The sequence below is a fragment of the Gopherus evgoodei genome, chromosome 10 (assembly GCF_007399415.2).
Source record: "Gopherus evgoodei ecotype Sinaloan lineage chromosome 10, rGopEvg1_v1.p, whole genome shotgun sequence".
Classification (NCBI taxonomy): domain Eukaryota; kingdom Metazoa; phylum Chordata; order Testudines; family Testudinidae; genus Gopherus; species Gopherus evgoodei.
In genome coordinates this window covers 21,387,190-21,408,759 of record NC_044331.1, presented here as the reverse complement: position 1 = coordinate 21,408,759, position 21,570 = coordinate 21,387,190, and positions in this window count along the sequence as shown.

Sequence of the window (21,570 nt, the reverse complement as noted above, 5' to 3'; positions counted from 1 at the left end):
TCCTGCCCATTCCTCATGAATCCTTGGACCAAGCATTACTGGCACAGTTGCTGTAGTCTCTCTAACACACACACACACACACACACACACACACACACACACACACACACACACACACACACACACACACACAGGGAAGACCCTGAGTTCCACTTTATTAATGTTGGTGCTGATCTGTGCCCATGTGACTTTCCCTGTCAGTATGATTCCTCTCCCCAGCTCCCAAAGCCCCCAGACTAATAATAAAGAACAACTTTGTCCTCATACAGTAGTTTTCATCCCTAGGGGTATGGCTACACTTGCAGCTGTACGGCGCTGCCGCAGAAGCGCTCCCGCGGCAGCGCTTTGAAGTGCGAGTGTGGTCATGGCGCCAGGGCTGGGAGAGAGCTCTCCCAGCGCTGCACGTACTCCCCCTCACCATGGGGATTAGCTTACAGTGCTGGGAGCTGCGCTCTCAGCGCTGGGGCACTGTTTACACTGGAGCTTTATAGCGCTGTAACTTGCGGCGCTCAGGGGGGTGTTTTTTCACACCCCTGAGCGATAAAGTTGCAGCGCTGTAAAGCGCCAGTGTAGCCAAGGCCTAGATCTCAAAGGACTTTCAGAAGGAGGGTGTACATGTTTTCATACATGTAAAAACAGTCACAGAAAGGTTAAGTGATTTGCTCAAATCCCAGACCTTCTGACTCTCAGTCCCATTGAACCGTATTGCCTCAGGAGGGCCCACCCCAGAGATTGAGAACAAAACAATACAAGGCTTTTCTCCTAATGATATCTCAGAACAAAGCTTCTTTAGAATTATAAGAAGCCTGGAACCTAGCCCCCATCACATGTGTCTCTGTAAGATTATGACCAAGTAAACACAAGTAAGTTTCACCACCTGTGTTTGGGGGGAGAGGGGAATGCCTTCAGAAGGGATTATTTTGGATCAGCCACCAATTTACTACCTGCCTATATCTGTCTTAAACAGCATAGGATTGCTTTGTTTAATTTTGCTGCCTGTTTTGTTTACAGGTCTTTTTGTGCCAGCCTGTTTACTTAATGGACACAAACACTCTCTCCATGCTCATAGAAGCATGTTTGGGTTCAGCAAGATGTCTATCACCAAATGAAAAGTTTAATCACCAAAAGCTAGCTTTCAACCTGCAGGGCTACAGTAAACAAAGCAGAAAAACTAAGGGTATTTCATATGCATTTTCTCTCTAGTGCTTCTGTTATTGGGTTTGCTAGTCCAAACAAGTTTGGCACTCAGTATTTAGTCCTGTAAATATCAGCTCAGCATGTGGAAACAGGCAGCATTTACTTTTGCTTCAGAGTTCTCAGAATCAGTCCAACAACGGGCATCAATTACTCATTCCAGTTCCCAAAGAATGATTGTTTTTGTTACTTATTACTGAGGACATATGATACCGAAAGAACACATACTAATAGCTTGCTGTGCACACTGACTCACCAATACTGAGCAAAACATGACATGGAAACCAAAGAGGAAAAAATAGGAGTCATGCCAAGGTGTCATTTTCACAAAGTGACTTTTTTTTCTTTTAAACCAAAGAGGCAAGATGATATCCCAAGATGGGACAATAAAGCAGTGTTAAAAACACTTGCCATTAACAGCCATCTGCTGTCAGCAATAATAGGGGTAAATTTTATGCACAGCTGACAGCTTTGCATTGTCCCTCCCCCTTCATGATAAAATCTCTCACTTCAGTGTGCAAAGCCTTTAAGAAGCAGGATCTATCCAATGCATTTACAGCTTATTATAGACTGGTGCTTGCACTAAACATTTGACATTCTGTTGTGGATTTCCAAAACAAAAAGCATACACATGATTTGGAAAAAATAGTATGCTAATAATATTCCAGTCTCCTCTAATAATATTCTGTTCATGACAGCACTGCCTGTAAAAATCAAGAGGTAAAGTGTGCTCACTGCCCTTGACATACTCAGGTGTTAAGAAAAATCAAGAATACTTTTACTGTTCTCTGAGAAATAGAGATACACCTCTGCTATCCTTCTTGATCAGAATCTCTCTGGTGTCCTGATGCTGTTTCTCCTGTTTGAACTTGTCTCTTCAGAATATTTAGTAAATACATTTCATGTTCACACCAAAAGTTCAAGTTACCTGCCTTTTGTTTCACTGGATGTTAGAAATCTTAAAATACATATGCACAACAAATGGCAGGGTCACACTTCCCTCATTTGCAATCTCACAAAGAACATTTATGCAGGAAAAAATGCAGAGAAAACTAAGATTCCATTAACATTCAGAATGTACTGTGACTACCATTTTCCATCCCTCAGATCTGATATAATCCTAATACATATTAGGAAAAGGGCCAGAAAAGGAAAGTGAAGCAGCCAAAAAAAAGATTTGCCTATTGCTTTAGAGCACTATGTTCATATCTTTCAACTCACAGGAGTTTGTGCTCAAGTCTGTATATTTGGAATCCATGTTGAGAAAATTAACCCTCTGTCTATGTGCCCTATGTCAAATGCTATATTCCTTTAAAGAGACAAGGTGGGTGAGATAGTATTTTTTATTGGACCAACTTCTGTTGGTGAGAAAGACAAGCTTTCAGGCTCATACAGAGCTCTTCTTCAGGTCAGCCCAGACCTCAGCCACCTTCTCTCTCTAATAATAAAACATCAGTGCATACAACATATTTCCTTAAGTCAGTAAAGAATTTGGCCTTGTTTGCTGAGTTGATGGTCCCTCCCTGGTTTCTCTCAGATTTTTTAAGGAACTAGAAACAAGCTCAATCTGAAAAAAAAACAAAACAAAAAAACTACTCTGTCTTTTGAACACTGCAAATATCAAGAGGTATTTTTATGTTTGATGCATCTGCAAGAATCAGATTCAGGTTCAATTTGCAAGCATCCAGATTAGGCCCCAAATTCTGGTTCAGCCACATTTTATTAGGAACATGAAGAGCCCCCTGGGTTTTTGTTTTTTTCCTTTCAAAGCAACCGTACAAACCTAACTGGCCTTTAAGTAACAATCACAATTGGGAACATGTAAATTTCTCACCTAAATCTACATTTGGATTTTCTTTATTTTTCATGTAAAGAAAGACTTAAAGCAGGTTCAAGATCTCCGGCATTTTAAAAGTAATTCATTTCATTCCCTTGCCTTCCCCACCACTGGGTGTCTGATACAACACCCTGGTTATGTCAACGGAAAGATGCTCCATTGACTTCAGTGGGCTCCAGATAAGGCCGTTAAGGCCTAATGTCTGAAGCTTTGCACAAATGATTTAAGGGAAGGTTGCAAGAAAGAATCCTGCATATGAACTAGGAGCTTGGTTCTGAACAACTGTACCATTGCCACATTGTTACAGCCTATGCAATGGTGCATCACATGACTTGCAGCTAACCCCCTCATTATTGTGAAGGCAGGAATGGGTTAGACCTATGGATCCAGAGGGGCAGCCATTCCTATCTTAGGATTCAACATGCTCTTTTTTGCTAAATTGTAACTTGCTGCCATTGTGACAACTTTTGACTCCTAGCAAATACTGGTCCCTTTTGCTATCTCCTATGTACATTTTACCCTTCTAAACTGGCATTCTGCTTACAAGAATCATCCCACCAAATCTGAGTCATGCCCGCTAAATCCGTCTCCATCCTTTACCAACAATTCTGCTGCGGCTCTTCTTGTTACAGTGAGAATCATGTCCAAACAGCTGCCTCTCATCACAGTACTCTCTGAATCCAAAACCATCCTAGCTGCCCAACTGGTCTATTAATTGGTTGGTCTCCAGTATCAGTGTTATCCTTTCTTCACTCATGGTTGGCGCCCTGAGATCACTTGTTCCCATAGGCCCTTGAACCCATTCTTGTGTCTATCAGATTTTGGTACCCTAGCATTTAGTCCCGCATGAATTATAAATCAGTGATAATTTCCCACCATTCTTCGAGGTACCTGGCACCATTACTGCAATAGTCTTTGTTCTTGTACCTACCCAGCACCACACTATCTTGTTTTCCTTATCTGAGCTACAGATGTTTTGGAACACATTCCTCTCTGTAGAGACACATCTACAATTTTGCAGCGCTGGTTGTTACAGCTGTATTAGTACAGCTGTATAGGGCCAGCGCTGCAGAGTGGTCACACTTACAGCAACCAGCGCTGCAAGTGGTGTTAGATGTGGCCATGCTGCAGCGCTGTTGCACACCGCGGGGAAGGAGACCTGCTTGGAGGGGGGGTCAGGGAACGCCAGAGCACACCGCGGGGCTGGAGACCTGCTTGGAGGGGGGGTCGGGGAACGCCAGAGCACACCGTGGGGCTGGATACCTGCTTGGAGCGGGGGTCGGAGAACGCCAGAGCAAACCGCGGGGAAGGAGACCTGCTTGGAGGGGGGGTTGGGGAACGCCAGAGCACACCGCGGGGAAGGAGACCTGCTTGGAGGGCAGTGGAGTTTGCTTAATTACCAGAGAGGCTTCCTCAGGTATGCTGGGATACCTGCTTATTCCACGGAGGTCAACAAAAACACTGGTGAGTGTCTACACCTGATGACCAGCGCTGGTGATCCAGCGCTGGATCCTCTACACCCGAGGCACGACCGGGTGCACGGCCAGCGCTGCAAACAGGGAGTTGCAGCGCTGGTAATGCCCTGCAGGTGTGTACACATCCTAAGCTGCAGCGCTGTAACCCCCTCACCAGCGCTGCAACTTTGTAGTGTAGACAAGGCCAGAGTCAGAATGATTAGCCTCTTTTCTGCACTCTTTAAGTGCTCAGCTCCTTATCAGTGGGCAGCCAACTGCCAATTACCTTGGGTTTTCTGAATCTCAGCTCTATCTTGTTGCAATTGGAATATCTGTCACAGGTACTAAAGATTAAATGGCTCCATCTGCATTTTCTTTCTGCTCTTTCTACAGCTTCTAGTCTTCCCTGAAACCACGTTCCTCCACCTCCATCAGCTCTGAGATCTCTGCTTGTCCAGCCTTGCCTAATTACTGTTCTCTTTGGTCCCTATGAAATTTGGTTGCCTTTGATTTCATCATTGACTTCTACTGACCCTTCGCCTTTTTGCTTCAAAATGGAAAGAAATTTGCACTTTAGACACGTGTAGGCCACATGCTTTTTCATTCAGAAATAGGAACATGATATAGGTTTCACATCAGATTATTTTGGATAATTCAGTAGCCACCCTTGATAACAATCACTGCTGCTCACTTCATGATGCCTCTTCTCTAGTGGGAATTTCTGTTAGCAAAAGACTAATTTCTTACAAGTCTCCTGCTCTCTGGTGGGTTTATAGCTAATCTACCTCTGATAGGTGCCAAGTGGTAAAATGCCTTCCACACAAATCAAAACATCATTTTTTACTGGATTTGCTTTGTGGCTCGTTCCCCATCTCAGAGCCAAAGGCTAGGCATGGTGCACACAAACCATCTGGATTTTGCAAAACTTTGTTAGTCAGACTGTGATTGCAAAATGAAACTGAGGCATTTTGGATCTGGAATCCATTACATCCAAACCGAATGTTTGGGTGTTTCAAATAAAGAGCTCTGATTTGGCCCATTTCTAAGTAGGATCATACCAGTAGGGATGGGCAAATTGGTTTTAGAACTGACCCATACTTCCTCTAAAACAAAGTGAACAGTAATAAACAGGGCAGACAGCATGTCTACCAATAGGTGGTGATGTATCTTTATCTTTGTGATAAATTATTATCTGTTTTGCTATTATGTCATTGTACCTGACGGGGTGGGAGGTGGAAGGGTGTTGTATGAAATTTCATTCCTGCCTGGTGTACTAGAGTTATCTGTGGTGTCCCAATAAAGTCTTTGGTTTCTGTAAGTGAGTATTATATAACCTTAACTAAACTCTGAAATGTAAAATAGTTTTGATGACTGATCTTCCTCTGCTGATCTCTCTCCCCATACTGTCTCATTTTCAGGGGCCTTTTCCTGTGGGGACTGAGAACAAAAGAGATGAAATAATCCAAGAAATTCTGTCAGGATATAAGAGGAATCTCATGAGAAAGTCTGTTCTCAGATGATTTCTAGCCAAATTCTTAGCAGGTTTAGACTCAGGAGGTTTAGGTAAGTTTCCTGAAGTCTGGGTGTTGATACCTTTGATTTCCCCAACATCAGGAACGATCACCTCCTGAAAGTTACTCTTAACAGGCTCATTTATCAGTCTCTGGTTGGATGTGAAAGCGCCATTTCCAATATGTACAGCACAAGCGTAACTGAAACAATCTAAAATAATGAATTAGTTTTGACTTCTATTGCTGGTTGTGATGAGATAGCCTGCATTAAAAAAAAACATAGAATGTGCAGAGGCAGAAAGGCCTTCAGTATACCTGACTCATTTCTTTTTCTTGAATGTAGGATAGCCAGATACTCACAGATCTGATAGAAAGTGATTCTATCTTCCTATACACCAAAAGAAAAATTTGCGTGTGCAGGTTTATTTTGTTGTTGATAAACAGAGAATAAAAGAGGATGGGCCAATGGGATTACACTGAACCAAGCAAAAATCATAAACAGGATAAATTAAGTATGAAACTTTTAAATTATGAAATATTTGGGGCAGAGCCCATACTCATGGGTGCTTGAAAGCCTAGCACAGCATAGTAGGTACCATCATAAATAATAACAACAAGAAATGTACCTGAATCTGAGTTCTTGATACCTGTCATCTTCTTTCCTGAGAAAATAAAGCTAAACTAGAATTTGCATCCGACATTGTCAATTGAGTACTTGGGCCATTTTTCAGTTTCCTATCATCTCCATTCCCTATAGCCCCTTGGGCTTCTCAGACTCCAGCATGGGGCTTTCCAATATCATTTTTCAGAACAATATAATTTCACTAAAAGAAGTTAACCTGCCCTCCTGATATCTCCTAGGTGTAAAATATGCAGCAACCTGCAGTGCACACTTCATCCTGAAGTGTCTGTTCTAAGATTTGCTTTAACATTTATCATTCTAAATTGTGAGGCTGCTTGTCTTAGGAGGTTTTTAATACAGGCTAAATCCTATTCCTGCAGGATATACACACAGACACAATAATACGATTGGGCTGGGTGAAAAGGGAAGATTTCCTGGTCAGTGCCCTTAAAACTTGCGTGTGTAAACGGCAGAAGCAGCGTTACCCATTCTGTCAGCCAGACCAGAAAATATGTTCAGCTGACCCTACCTCTCCCCCTCAACCGAGCCCCCTACACCCCCAAAAAGCCGAGAACTGAGCAGAACTGCATAACTGTTCACCTCGGAAGTTGGTGCCCATGGCAACCATCCTCTATGTCCACCCCTAGAAATGGCCTGGTGAAAAGTAGGCATGCCTAGATTCCACTGGGCTGCTGAACACATTTGAGAATAGCTGGAAATGAGACGCAGCCCAGAGAAATACAGCAGGCTTAGTTTTGATCAAGTCTTCTATGCTTTTCAGTACCTTTATTTAAGACAGTGATTTTTCACTTCCCAGACAGGTATTAATCTTCAGGAGTACACCCTCACCCTTCTGGAGTCCTCTGTACACAATTAGGCAACCAACCTCAATTTCTCCAGCTCTGAAACCATCGTCCCTGCCTTTGCTTGGTAGTATGAAACTTATTTCTTATTGTAATGCATTATTTTATTTTTAATGACTAGACCACATGTACTTAACAATAGTGGCATGATTAGGATCTGACAGAAAGACAATCATTGATTTCAGTGGGTTTTAGATCAGGCAAGTAGGAAAGAGCTGGCTATTTAGACAGATTCATCTCTTGACATAATCAAGTGACAGCAGCAAATTCAGAGCAACTAAGTGATTTATGAGCTGGAAACTATTATACTTAAAAAGCTTGCAGAATAAAGGTAAAAAAGTCAACATTTTAAAACTCTCCTTGACCTTTATGCAATTTTGGAAGGATCATTTTTTCATCCTAAGGTAACTGTTGAGGGCACCCAGTCAGGGAACTATATCAGGTCACTTACTGAACCCAAACTAATATGACCCAAGATCAAAATTTTACTGTTTCAGGAATTGAAAACAGTCTGTATCCACCTCCCACCTTCCTGACAAGAAATTTATTCCTGTGCTACTTACCATTTGTAACCTGCATCTTTGCAAGCCACACCAAAACACATTTCAGCAGTAAAACTTTTAGCAATAATTTGATTTTACAGTCAGTCAGCACTTGAGTATTAATAATACTTTTGATGCATTACATAGGTGTTTGAAAACATTAGCACTCAGGTAATTAACTCTTCTGTTGGGTATCCAGTTTATCCTACTGAGTAAAAACAGATTGCTCCCACAGCAGCATGTGCTGCATGTAAACAAGTCTAATTCATGGATCTCTACCACAGTCAGCAAATTCAAATCTAGGACGTAACAGTTAAATGATTTGGGGGTGTGGTGTGGTGTGGTGTGGAAGGGCATTTCTTAGCAAAACAACTCACACACCAGCATTGAACAACAGGAAACCAGGTCTGGAAGAACCTGTGCTCTGCATGGCTCCAGTCAAATCGAATGGGTGAATTATTGTGACATTAGTAAACAGGTAATTAGTTTCACATGTCATTGTTAACCACCTCAACCTCATTACCAAAGTCTTACAAGAGTCTTTTTACAAAATTCAGTCCTGTTTGACCTGCTACCAGCTATAGTGCATTTTGAGCATCCATGAATAAAATGTAATCTCGAAAAACTGAACACACCTGCTCCCAGCAGGAACACCGCTTGTGAGTTGCCAAGTCTGTTGTTACAGAACTTGAGATGCAGAGTTTTTTCCATCTGGGTATACCAGCATTAGCTTGGCTGCAGCCACTGTAAAGCTATCTGATGAATATATGTATTACCACATGCAGCACAAACAGGTAGGAGCAGGATATGCATAAATGGGACAAAAATACTCTAATTTTCACTGTTTGTAAGGTAGGTTTTTGAAACCAGTGTTTATGGGAAAGCTTCTGTCTGTTATGCACTGTACTTTGTGACTGCCACCCCACAAGTGTGCATCTAAAGCACTCAGTATGCTACCCTTGCCAGGTGAAATTCAGCGCTTTAGCATCAGCAAACAGAGGTAAGGAAATACATTATTTTATTTCCATCATAATATTTGGATTTATTTTTAATGTTTTATTAGCCTCCAATTTTATTTTCCCTAGTGGGTGGGCATGGAGTGGTGGTCTGTTTAGAATCTCAGGGCTTGTCTACATCAGAAAGTTGCAGCGCTGGTGAGGGAGTTACAGCGCTGCAACTTTGAGAGTGTCCACATCTGCAGGGCATCACCAGCGCTGCAACTCCCTGTTTGCAGCGCTGGCCGTACTCCCGTTTTGTCTCGGGTGTAGAGGATCCAGCGCTGGTGATCCAGCGCTGGTAATGCAATGTAGACACTCACCAGCGCTTTTCTTGACCTCCGTGGAAGGAGGAAGCCTCTGGTAATCAAGCTGGTTTCCTTTCCCGGTTTGCTCTCTCGGTCCCGGAGCCAGCCAGCAAACCGCAGGGAAGGAGACCTGCTTGCTCGGGGTTCCGGGACCGAGAGAGCAAACCGGGAACGCCGCGGTTTGCTCTCTCGGTCCCGGAGCCAGCCAGCAAACCGCGGGGAAGGAGACCTGCTTGCTCGGGGTTCCGGGACCGAGAGAGCAAACCGGGAAAGGAAACCAGCTTCGCCGCGGTTTGCTCTCTCGGTCCCGGAACCCCGAGCAAGCAGGTCTCCTTCCCCGCGGTTTGCTGGCTGGCTCCGGGACCGAGAGAGCAAACCGCGGCGTTCCCGGTTTGCTCTCTCGGTCCCGGAACCCCGAGCAAGCAGGTCTCCTTCCCCGCGGTTTGCTGGCTGGCTCCGGGACCGAGAGAGCAAACCGCGGCGTTCCCGGTTTGCTCTCTCGGTCCCGGAACCCCGAGCAAGCAGGTCTCCTTCCCCGCGGTTTGCTGGCTGGCTCCGGGACCGAGAGAGCAAACCGCGGCGTTCCCGGTTTGCTCTCTCGGTCCCGGAACCCCGAGCAAGCAGGTCTCCTTCCCCGCGGTTTGCTGGCTGGCTCCGGGACCGAGAGAGCAAACCGCGGCGTTCCCGGTTTGCTCTCTCGGTCCCGGAACCCCGAGCAAGCAAGTCTCCTTCCCCGCGGTTTGCTGGCTGGCTCCGGGACCGAGAGAGCAAACCGCGGCGTTCCCGGTTTGTTCTCTCGGTCCCGGAACCCCGAGCAAGCAGGTCTCCTTCCCTGCGGTTTGCTGGCTGGCTCCGGGACCGAGAGAGCAAACCGCGGCGAAGCTGGTTTCCTTTCCCGGTTTGCTCTCTCGGTCCCGGAACCCCCCTTGAAGCCGCCCAACAGCGCTGCAGTGTGGCCACATCTAACACCACTTGCAGCGCTGGTTGCTGTAAGTGTGGCCACTCTGCAGCGCTGGCCCTATACAGCTGTACTAATACAGCTGTAACAACCAGCGCTGCAAAATTTTAGATGTAGACATGGCCTCAGTGTTCCCATTCAGACATTAGTGGCCAGCTAATTTTAGCCACTCATTTCTTGCTATCATCTCTGCCCTCCAGAGACTGCAATCAGTAAAATCTGCTCTACATCACTTAATCATATATATGCAAATGTTACGTTTACAATTGTGAGCATCTGTTCTTAGGCCAATATTTTAAGTTGTGCTTTAAATCCATTTTGCAATAAACATAGGGTATGTTTCAGTTAACAAATGATTTTCTCCTGATTAGTAAACTACTGTTGTCTCCACTGTTTCATTCTAATTACAGCTTGTTTAGAGTCACAAGAAAATAGATTACTTAGTCAATAAAACCATCCCTTTATTTCCATCTCCACAAAGCAAGGTCTAGCTTATTTTCTGGGGAAACAGTTTTCAGGTGAAAGTGAAAAATGTTTCATAATAACAAACATATAATATGGGAAGGAACGTTTAACCAGAAGGATTACCACTCTCCATTGTAACTAGTTTAAAAGTTTTAAGACTTTCTGGTCAGAACAAGCTACTGTATTTGCAGCACTTATGTATTTTCTATTGGTTGCCTGTATAAAAAAAATTATGAAAATTCTGCCAGTGTGATGTTTTAATACAGATTAAATTAGATTACAAGAAGAAAATACCGAACCTTTGGTATTTTGTTATAGAGCAAACCAACACTAGAATTTTGAAATAAATCAGTTTTAAAAGGTAAAGTTTTCTTGGACAATTGACAGCCTCTCTCAGAGCCATGCATTTCATTGGGTGGGTACATAACCTTATATGCATCAATACATGATGCTGTAATGACTTGGATTGCCATTTATATGGGATATAGAAGAGATGAGTGCATCATGCATTCCATACTAAGCAAGGACCAATATAGTCTTTAGTACCACATTCTGCATATTGCATTTCATATTTAAAAAAATTTTTAAAAGAAAATGTTTTTTAAAAATGTATTGGTACTATTTATCCCCCACCCCCACCCCCAAATATAGTTGTGCTCTCTCAATACTATACTCTTATCATTCCTACTGTACAAGATGAAAAGCATAACTAATGAAATTTTAAAAGGTCCAAAAGTTACCCCAAAAACCATTCTACATAGAATGATTTTGTAATTTTCAGGTCAAAATATAAGTGTTGTCCCATTAGAAATCTGAGAGTCTCCTCTTCTGACAGTAACTAGCCCCCATCTATAGGCCTCATAGGTAAACAGAAATTGCATATCTACTATACATGCAGGACTGAATATTCTCTGCTGCACCTTAGACCATTAATGTGGGGGGTGAGGGGAAGAGAGGTAAGTTTCTCTTTTGCTTATTTAAATAGTAGCTGCTTGAAGCTGCTCTAGAATCTATTAAAAGCAGCCCCAAGAGAGGTTAGTGAACAGAGTATGGGTGAGGTGGGCCAAAGTAAAAAATAAAAGCAGTTTAACACTTAGCTAACACTATCACATTTATATACCTGTGATTTATGTAAAGTATAGATGTACACACATGAAACTCTAGCTCTGCCTGCTGTATTTACAGGGATCCTATTTTATTTAAATTAACAATGACGTGTAAACTAGGCATAACAGTAATTAAGCCCGTTGCCTCTTAAAGCACTTTTTTTTGGGGGGGGGGGAGGGGGGAAGAGCACTCACCAATGGGGAACTATATGGCTCATTCTACGGTCACAACAGAGATTTTATATAGGAAGCCTTAAAAATGTGAGAAACAACACCATTTAACCACAGAAGTGCTGCTTATGCGACCAAGAAAACTTCCACTTATTCACAAATGGCTAACAGTATGCTCCTTTCCTAGAATTACAGACGAGTCACTAAAAAATAGCCAATTTGACAAAATTGTCCAACAGCCCATTAATTGTACAACTGTGCTAAATAGTCAGAGTAGTCTAAATCTGCCAGAACTAGCGTCTCTTGAGTCTGCCAAGGGTATAGATATTTCAGCTGGATAAATATGCATTTGCAGCTTACCACCTTCCAGACCCTGCCACCAAACCAGCACCCAAACGAAGGGCTGGTGTGGGAAAACAGAGTAAGTGGCACCACAGTTCTCATCTCACTCCTGGAAAAACCTTTATTTCTGAATAGATACGGTTGTGGGGGAAGCGGGATTTTTTCACTGTTTTAATAAAAAACTAACAGTTTATTATGTATAATTCTTTGGGGGAAAAAAACACTATGTATCTTGCATTTACTTCTAAGGTTAACCAAATATATTGGGTCAATTTTAAGGGATTTAGTGGAAAAAACTACTAATGCCCAGCAAATGGGATTTTTCGTAAGAGTTGTAGAGGTTTTTGAGTGTGTAATTTTACCTGTAACGTAATTTAAAACAAAGTCATAGCTCATCAACCTGAACTACATGGGGAGCATTTAGACCAAACAACAATGAATAGTCATGAAAGCAAACCTTTGGGACAGTTTGGAGAACTTTGGTGCAGATTTGATGGAGCCCCTTGAAGCTCTCTCTCTGTCAAGCTGAGTATGAGCAGAACGGGTCACAAAAAAGTCACTGCAACTTTTTTAGAAATTTTGAAGAGGTATAAAAATATCATTGGCATTTAAAAAAAAATGTAGATGTCAAAAAAAAACCAAAAGCTTTCTTTGAGTATTTATTTCAGGGAAAACAGAAGTGGGTCATCGAAAACAGAATTTTTGGTAAAAGATTTCATCACAAACTTGAAATTCAGGAAAATTTCTACCTGCTCTGAATCTGAGTAGTATATGGAACCAACTCAGTAGAACAAAATCGCAATAGACTAAACTAAGCAATATTACTGCATTAATACATTCCAAATAAAAAAACCAAACATGCGAGGATAGGTCTGTAATGAATGAATCTGCATTTTACAGGCAAGAATTATGAAGCTAGGATTTATTTCCCATCCAGTATTGGTTGAATAAAAGTACTGCTAGTTCGACCAAAATTCAGCTTTTCAAATGTGGAAGAGTTCCCTTAAGTTTGACCCTCTCAACAAATCTATGGATGGAGCACATAATATTATTTTGTATTTATGTCTCTTTGTAGGAGACCCCTCTTCAGAACTCCAGAACCATGGAGGAAATGATAATGTTCAGTGATCCTGTTCTGTTAAAATACATGTTGATTTTACAGATCTTAACATTGGATGATTCACAGCAAATTGTGACACCAATCACAATGGTTCTCCGCAATTTTCAAGCCATCAGAGTAGCAGAAACCTCATTAGGTGCAGGCTTTCTTTGGAACCACCCTATTTCTGTCCATTCCCTACCAAAGGAGACTAGTGTTCAACCCAACTGGAGTCTCATACATTACCCTACTAGCAATGGACAAGAGGAAGTTTCTCTGATCACAGTCCATCTGTCCTCAAGCCATCAGACAAGCCCTGCCCAGTCTCTCATGGGTTGAATATCACACAACCAAATTATCCATTCCTGCTGGAGAGGGTACACGTATAAAAAATGAAGAGCCATACATGTAATCATTTTTTTTGTTTTAGGAATATTATCTAAATGCTTATGACATTGGGCAAAACACGACCTGGAACTTCCTGGCTGAGTTCTAAGAATGGCTCTGTCTTTGCACACATTGACCATCATACTGACACTGATGAGCTTTCTTTCATCAAAACTGATAGAAAACCACGGTTATCATTAGAGCCCTATGTGGATACAAAAATTTGGATCTGCATCCAATCTGCAAAGATGGTAAACAATACAACCGCATCCGCAGATGCGGATATCCATGGATTTGCCAGGCCCTAGTTATTATCTTCATATAAAATACATCCCTAGAAAGAGAACTAACTCACAAAGATTGGAACCCTGAGAGGTGCTACGTGCCCTCAACCAAACAGGAGTTAAGGGCACTCAGAACTTCACAGGATTGTTCCAAATCAAATTAATCCCATTCCTCACTGGAAGAAGAGGTTATTCATTGGCCCAAAACACAAAACAAACAAAAAAAAAAAGATTGCTTGAAAGGGATAGAGATTTCTTTTGGAGGGTGGAGCAAGACTGTCTGTCTCTTAAGGGATATCATAGAATTAAAGAAATTGATCAACATGACTGGAAAACTTATTTAAAAATAAAGAGAAGTTTCATGTTTAGGTTGAATCAGGTCATTCAAGAAGACTACCAGACATTCCTTTCTTTATATATTTGAATGCCAAAAACAAATTGAGAAATGACAGGATGTTTAAATAAGATCAGCAGAGCTACTAAAAGGAAACTGGGAACAATATTTTGGTTGATTCAGCACAAATTGCATTGATCAGTTTCTAAATTACTACTATAATGAGTTTTAGCAACTGTACAGTGTATATCATTAGCCAATCAAGTGCCCAGTATATCATGATGCAAATAGGCCTGGTGATAGCCTGAATATGATTATTAGGTGAAAGCAACATCGCTACTTGTAAACTAACACAGTGCCTCTATCTCTTTCATTATTATGGGTGGCTCCATTATTTATATGGTACTGTACACTGGAAATTTATTTTGTATATTAAGATTTACATCTTCTGTCATAGTAGAGCACTAACAGGTTTCTGTAGTTGCAGAGAACATAATTTCTCAAGCAAGCTTCATTTTCTTTGTGGGGGCGGCGGGGAGAAGAGGTGGAAAATGAGAAAATTAGCAGCAACTGCCTGGTTCAATTTTGCTCCTGAAAGGCAACAAAGCAGGATGAGAAAAGCTTCCTGCTGGATCATAGTGATCTCCATGAATTCTCTACTGTAGAAAGCAAAGGTAGAAGATTAATACAGACCCAGGAACAAGCAATCAAAAATACAAGGAGCAACTTCTAACTATCAAAAATGAAGGCTTTTTTTCTAGGTCTGAATTTTTTTTAGAAAGACATTTTAAAATATCATATCCAAGTATTTTTTTTAAATGCAAACCATGAAAACCTCGTACTGTGATCTCAGATCTTTCAAGATACAGCAGGTACAGGCTGTCAAAGAAACCTTCAAAATAGGCTGCTGTTTTAAGTGCTTGCGGTGGTTTAATATTTTGTGCTCTTCCATCAGCTATGCTGATTTGTGTGTTCGTGGTGTTGGTTGTTCTTCCTTCTGAGGCTGCAATTTCCCAAAATGAAGTTACAAGATTGTGTTGTTTGAGGTGCCATTTTCCACACAGGATATTAAAGCAGCTCTGATCTTTTGAGGACACGGAAGAACCCAATTCACATGGAACTCTGTGTAAGAAGAGGGCCAATAATCCCCAGGTAATGGCCAAATTCCAATTGATGGTTACATTGTCTCCCTATATTCTCCCTGTGGTTTTTAAACAGACTGTTTTTCGCTTCCTCCCCAAAATTGTTGTGTAGCATTGTGCATTTTCAACCAGAAGCAGTGTACCACCCTAGCAGTGGCTGTTATAATCTGTGTATGGTTCGTTTTACTTATGCAAAACAATCTGTTCCATCTTGTATTTAGCTGTGACACTCTGAAAATTTTTTCCAGCCCTGAAGAAGAATTCTGTGTAGCTTGAAAACATGTCTCTTTGGTCCAACTGAAAACTATTACCTACCCACCTTGTCTCTATAGTTTGTAGGTCAATCTGTAAAGTGCTTAGGGGATCCTTCAGAAAGCAAGCTCTTTCATACCTCATCTAGGTTTATGGTGACCCTCTAAGACACAGAAGCTCTGGTCAGTCCAGACATTTATCCAAACCGTTTGAATCTCTGATGTCTGGAAATCTAAGGAACAGGCATTTGAAAGATTTCTAGTACTTCTCAGGTCCATTCAGAAAAACTATTAGAAGAGCCAGTCACTATAATTATCTGGGACACCCACAAACAATTACTTCTTCTGTAGGACTTTACTAAGATAAATCCTCACAAGGCAACCTTTTGCAGTAGATATTATCCCCATTGTACTGATGAGAAAACAAGACATCTGGTCACTGCTTTTATACATGAGTGCTATGCTACCTCAAAGGACAGTGATAGAAAGTGTATCAACCAGAGCTATTAATTTCCTGGCTTTTGTGTGTTCAGTTCAGACGCTTAATACTATTTAAAAGAAGATTTATGTCCTTCAAATTCCTTTATCATGGTACAAACTGTTTTTTTTAAAAGCATGCAATTGTGAATATTCAAAATGATTGTTTTGAACTGTGCCTTAATACTAGATCCCCTTCCCAGGAGCTTGCAAGAAAGGTCAGAACAAGGACAAGAAAAGCAGGAGGAGGGACACTAAGACCCAGTGGTGCCCCAAATTTTCAGGTGTCCTACCCAGCTGCCTATGCCTAATGATGGCTCTGGGTGCCCACAACTACTTGGCGCCCTAGGTGACCGCCTAGTTTACCTAATGGTTGCACCAGCCCTGCTTAATAGCAGTAATTCAATTGATTGTCTCTTATTAGAAATTACAATGGAGACTGATGAGTAGCCATACACAGAGACAAAACACACATCTTTGTCTATGATTTCCTGACAGACCCCTGAATGTGAGGCCTTATGACTTAAGTAGAACCATCAACTTCTTGAAATCTGAAAAATAATGATGTTTGGAAAGTTTTTGTATATCCGTGCCACAGTTTATAACAAGATTCTCATTTAAACTATTGAATAGTTTCCCTAACAATCCCATGAAACTTTGCATCTCATTCTATTATGAATTGTCTCCTGTTACAAAAGATAGGTTTTAAAATAACTAAGTAATTCAGTAATTAAGAGTTGGGCACCTAATTTCTTCAGGGTCCTTGAAAGTCCCAAGTTTAGAAGTCAACATAAAGGAACTTTTTGCGTGGGGGGGGAGGGGAGTTAGTAATTTGAAAAATATTCCTCTGGATATTAAGGACCCAATTCTAAGAGGTGCTGAGCTACCTTTCACCCCCACAGAAGTCAATGGGAGCAGACAGGTGATAAGCACAATTAGGACTGATTCCAAACATGTCTGTGTGGATACATTAAACATAATTGTACATCATGAAATAATAATTGCTTTTATGAAACCAGCCTTTTTATTGACAAGGAGAAAAGCCAATTACTAATTTGAATCCAGCCTAGATTGAGAGGGACAGACAGTTGTTACTACAACTGGCCAAAACCATGGCATTTCCAAAATTTTGTTTCATTCCAAAACAGGACAAGAAGATTTAGGAATTTTAAGTGAAATTAAATTATTTCAAAATATTTTGTTTTGACTTGTAAGTCAAAACATTTAGACCTTATCAAAATGAAACATTCTCATAATATTCTGTTAAAAATTGGTGAAATCGGTATGTTCCCATGAAACATCTGGATTTACTCAAATCAGCATTTTCCAATGGAAAACTGTGCCCTTGAAAGGTTTTCAACCAGCTCTAGCTTTTACCAGGAGTGGCTCTTTGGCTTATGGGAAAATGGACTCAATAGTTTCAGTTCCTGGCCTTAGCGACACTACCACAAATTACTAGCTTGGAATATGAATGATTGAAAGGACCACAGAGACCAAGTTCCCCTTTTGCTCCTAAAGATGGGCCCTTTCAAGTCAGGTTTGAGGCACACTTGAAAAGCAGTGAACGAGAAGCTTGCATTGCCTTAGCTTGTGCTATACATGTTCTGTGGATGAACAGAGGACTTTGTCTCACATCTATAAAAACATTCACTGAGAGGTAAATGGGGGAGGGAAATCCATGTCCATGCACTCAGAATTAATTCAAACAACAGGTGATCGATAAAATAAACCCCACACTGCTCCACTGCATTTGAAAAGGCATTAAGCATAATTAGCAAAGAAGCCAATTATATATACAAGAGCTGCTTAATTTTTCATTAATTTTATGTTTGTTTTCTTAGTGGCACCTGCAGGGGCAAAAGGCAAAAGCAGTTTCTCCTATCTTTAATGAGACAGCCTGGACACCCCCAAATCTGACTGGATAACCACTGTAGACCATCACCTTTTAACTTCATCTCGTGGGGAAGCAGCTTTAACAAAATCCTTATTCCCTCATTAAGAGTGGTGCAAAACTCAGCATTTTTTTCCTACAGGTTGTTTAGATCCATGTAGGTTTATATCCAAAACATAGATACAGATAAGGCATTAATATGCTGGAATTCACTCAGTGATTCAATCCTAGGGATCAAATAGGGAGCAGACTGATCAGAGGCGACAGACTAGAGATAGGGAAGAGATGCTGAGAACACTGGACTAGTGCTAGGACAAGCTGTAGAAAGAATCACAAAGGACAAGAAAAGGTGCATGAGACCTCCTCAAGTCACAGCAAAAGGCTATACCCCTGCCACCTGGAGTATAACCTGGCAGGACTTAATAGCCACTGGAGTCAATGGATACCATCACACTAAATTGTTCTACTCACGGTAATAAAGGAATTAGGGGCCCTGGAGTAAGGATATTGCACACTGAGTTACGTTTGTGGCAACAATCTTTACATGTTTCCAGAAGGACTCCTTGGGTGAGTTATTGCTTTTAGAGGTTAAAACAAAATTCGCCTTTTTTTCCAAATAGAAAGTAACTGTCTTATTTGCCCATCCAATACACAACAGTAGTGTACTTTTAAACGATTTGTGCGCAAAAGCCCATTCATTCATTCATCATATACTTTAGCCAGCACTGGATAATTTTTAGTTTTGCATTGTACCATGCCAATTGTCACTGGCAGTGTTTCAGATTGTGCCATATAGAACATATCGTCTGTCTTCGGCTTCTCTTCAGTAGCCTCACCTGTCACTTCCAAAGGCAAGCAATCTGCTCCCATCATAGTCAGTACAACTGCCACTTTTCTCTCATTGGTTCTTTGATTATACACTGTTCCAGTCTCTTGGTACAGAAGGGCCAGTTTTCTATAGAGCTGTCAACCAAGCCCATTTTGCCCAAACAGCCAGACACATAACCCTTACTTTTATTTCTCTATACATCAGCGGTTTATCCACAGTCCAAGTGGCTGCAGTCTGCAGTTTCCTTTTCAGTTTCACGAGGCACCTGTAAGTTACTATTTTACTGTTGTCATGGTATAATTCCCCACTCTGAACCTTAGCATCCAAAAGATGGGGCACCAGCATGAATTCCTCTAAGCTCAATTACCAGCTTAGTACTTGTAGCGCTGCCACCAACCAGGAATTCCAGTGCCTGGTACACTCTGGTCCCCCCAAAACCTGGCCTGGGGACCCCCAAGATCCAGTCCCTCTGGATCTTAACACAAGGAAAGTAAACCCTTTCCCTCACTGTTGCCTCTCCCAGGCTTCCCCTCCCTGGGTTACCCTGGAAGATCACTGTGATTCAAACTCCTTGAATCTTAAAACAGGGAGGAAAATTCACCTTCCCCCTCCTTCTCTCTCCCCCTCCCAGACTCTCCCTGAGAGAGAAAGTAATCCTAACACAGAGAGAAAATTAACCTCTCTCTCCCCCTTCCCTCCTTTCTCCCCACCAATTCCCTGGCGGATCCAGACCCTGTCCCCTGGGGTCTCACCAGAATAAAAAAACAATCAGGTTCTTAAACAAGAAAAGCTTTTAATTAAAGAAAGAAAAAACAGTAAAAATTATCTTTGTAAATTTTAAAAAATGGAATAGGTACAGGGTCTTTCAGCTATAGACACTGGGAATACCCTCCCAGCCTAAGTATACAAGTACAAATTAAAATCCTTTCAGCAAAATACAAATTTGAACTCCTTCCAGCCAAATACACATTTGCAAATAAAGAAAACAAACATAAGCCTAACTCGCCTTATCACCTAGTACTTACTATTTTGAATCTATAAGAACCTGTATTAGGGAGATTGGAGAGAAACCTGGTTGCACGTCTGGTCCCTCTGAGCCCCCAGAGTGAACAACCACCAAAAACTAACAGCACACACAAAAACTTCCCTCCCTCAAGATTTGAAAGTATCCTGTCCCCTGACTGGTCCTCTGGTCAGGTGACAGCCAGGCTCACTGAAGTTGTTAACCCTTTACAGGCAAAAGAGACATGAAGTACTCCTGTTCTATTAACCCTTAACTATCTGTTTATGACAACTGTATTCCTGGTTCAGGCTCCCATCCTTGTTGCTTGTTGTTCTATTTGCTCTGTACACAGCATACATAACATGAAGGAACTACACAGGCACAGGGTGTCATTGTTCAGTTACATTATCTCAGGCTTAGCAGGAACTCACAGAGACACAATCAGTCGCTGCTACTTTTCTATGGAACTATAGGAAAAGACACCCACACTCAGTTAATATACCGGAAGTAATGCATACCAATCTCAAAGCAGAGATATACAGAAAGTGTGTCGTCCATGCTGAATGAGCTGCAAGTGTTGCTGTGTTAGATTTTATCACAATCCCATGCAGAAGGGTACATTTCTGTGGATCATGGAGTTGCCTGGAATGACCTTAAGATTTGTCAGGAGCATTATTTCAATTGTCGGAGGAGGTGGCTGTTGTAGAATAATATCAATGTTGGTGGCGGAGCAGACAGTGGTGCTGACTAGATCATTGTACAGCAAATGTGTATGGACTTGTGCAGTGCATTGCTATTCACTGTATAGAACAGTATCATCCAAGTAGTCTCGCATGGTAGTGGTAGTGCTGGGCTAGGTGACATTAACTGAACAGGAAATAGGAAGCAGTATCTCAGCATTGCAAATTTGAAGACATTTTACAGCACGTGGCTTTAAAGAGCTGGAAGATGAAGGAGTTCCTATACTAAACATTAGCCTGCAGGTTCACCAGCTTAAGGCTGTATCTGGTCAGCTACGTCAATAATTTAGAGAGCGTAGTTGAGGTGACTGGTGACTAGCATTGCTGAAGTTTTTGCTTCCTCATCTTGTGATGCAGCCATCCTCTAAAACACAGGAGTCTCAAACTCAAATGACCACGAGGGCCACATGAGAGCTAGTTCATTGGCCCGAGGGCGGCATCCCTGACAACCCCCCGTCGCTGCCCCTGGCTCTGCCACCATTCCACCCCTTCCATGAGGCCCCGCCTCTTCCCAACCCTTCCCTGCGCCCATTCCAACCCCTTTCCTGAAGTCTGGAGGTAGGCCTGGAGGGTGGGGGCAGGTGAGGGCCACTTGGCAGGTCGCAGCAAATAGCCCCATGGGCCACGTGTTTGAGACCCCTGCTCTAACATAACGCCCTTACCCAAGAGAGGTTGAAAACCCTTTCAAGTTTCACAAACCAAATGCAATATGGAGCCAAAATCCCAGATCCAAACACCTCATGGCCCATGATGGTACATGGAACC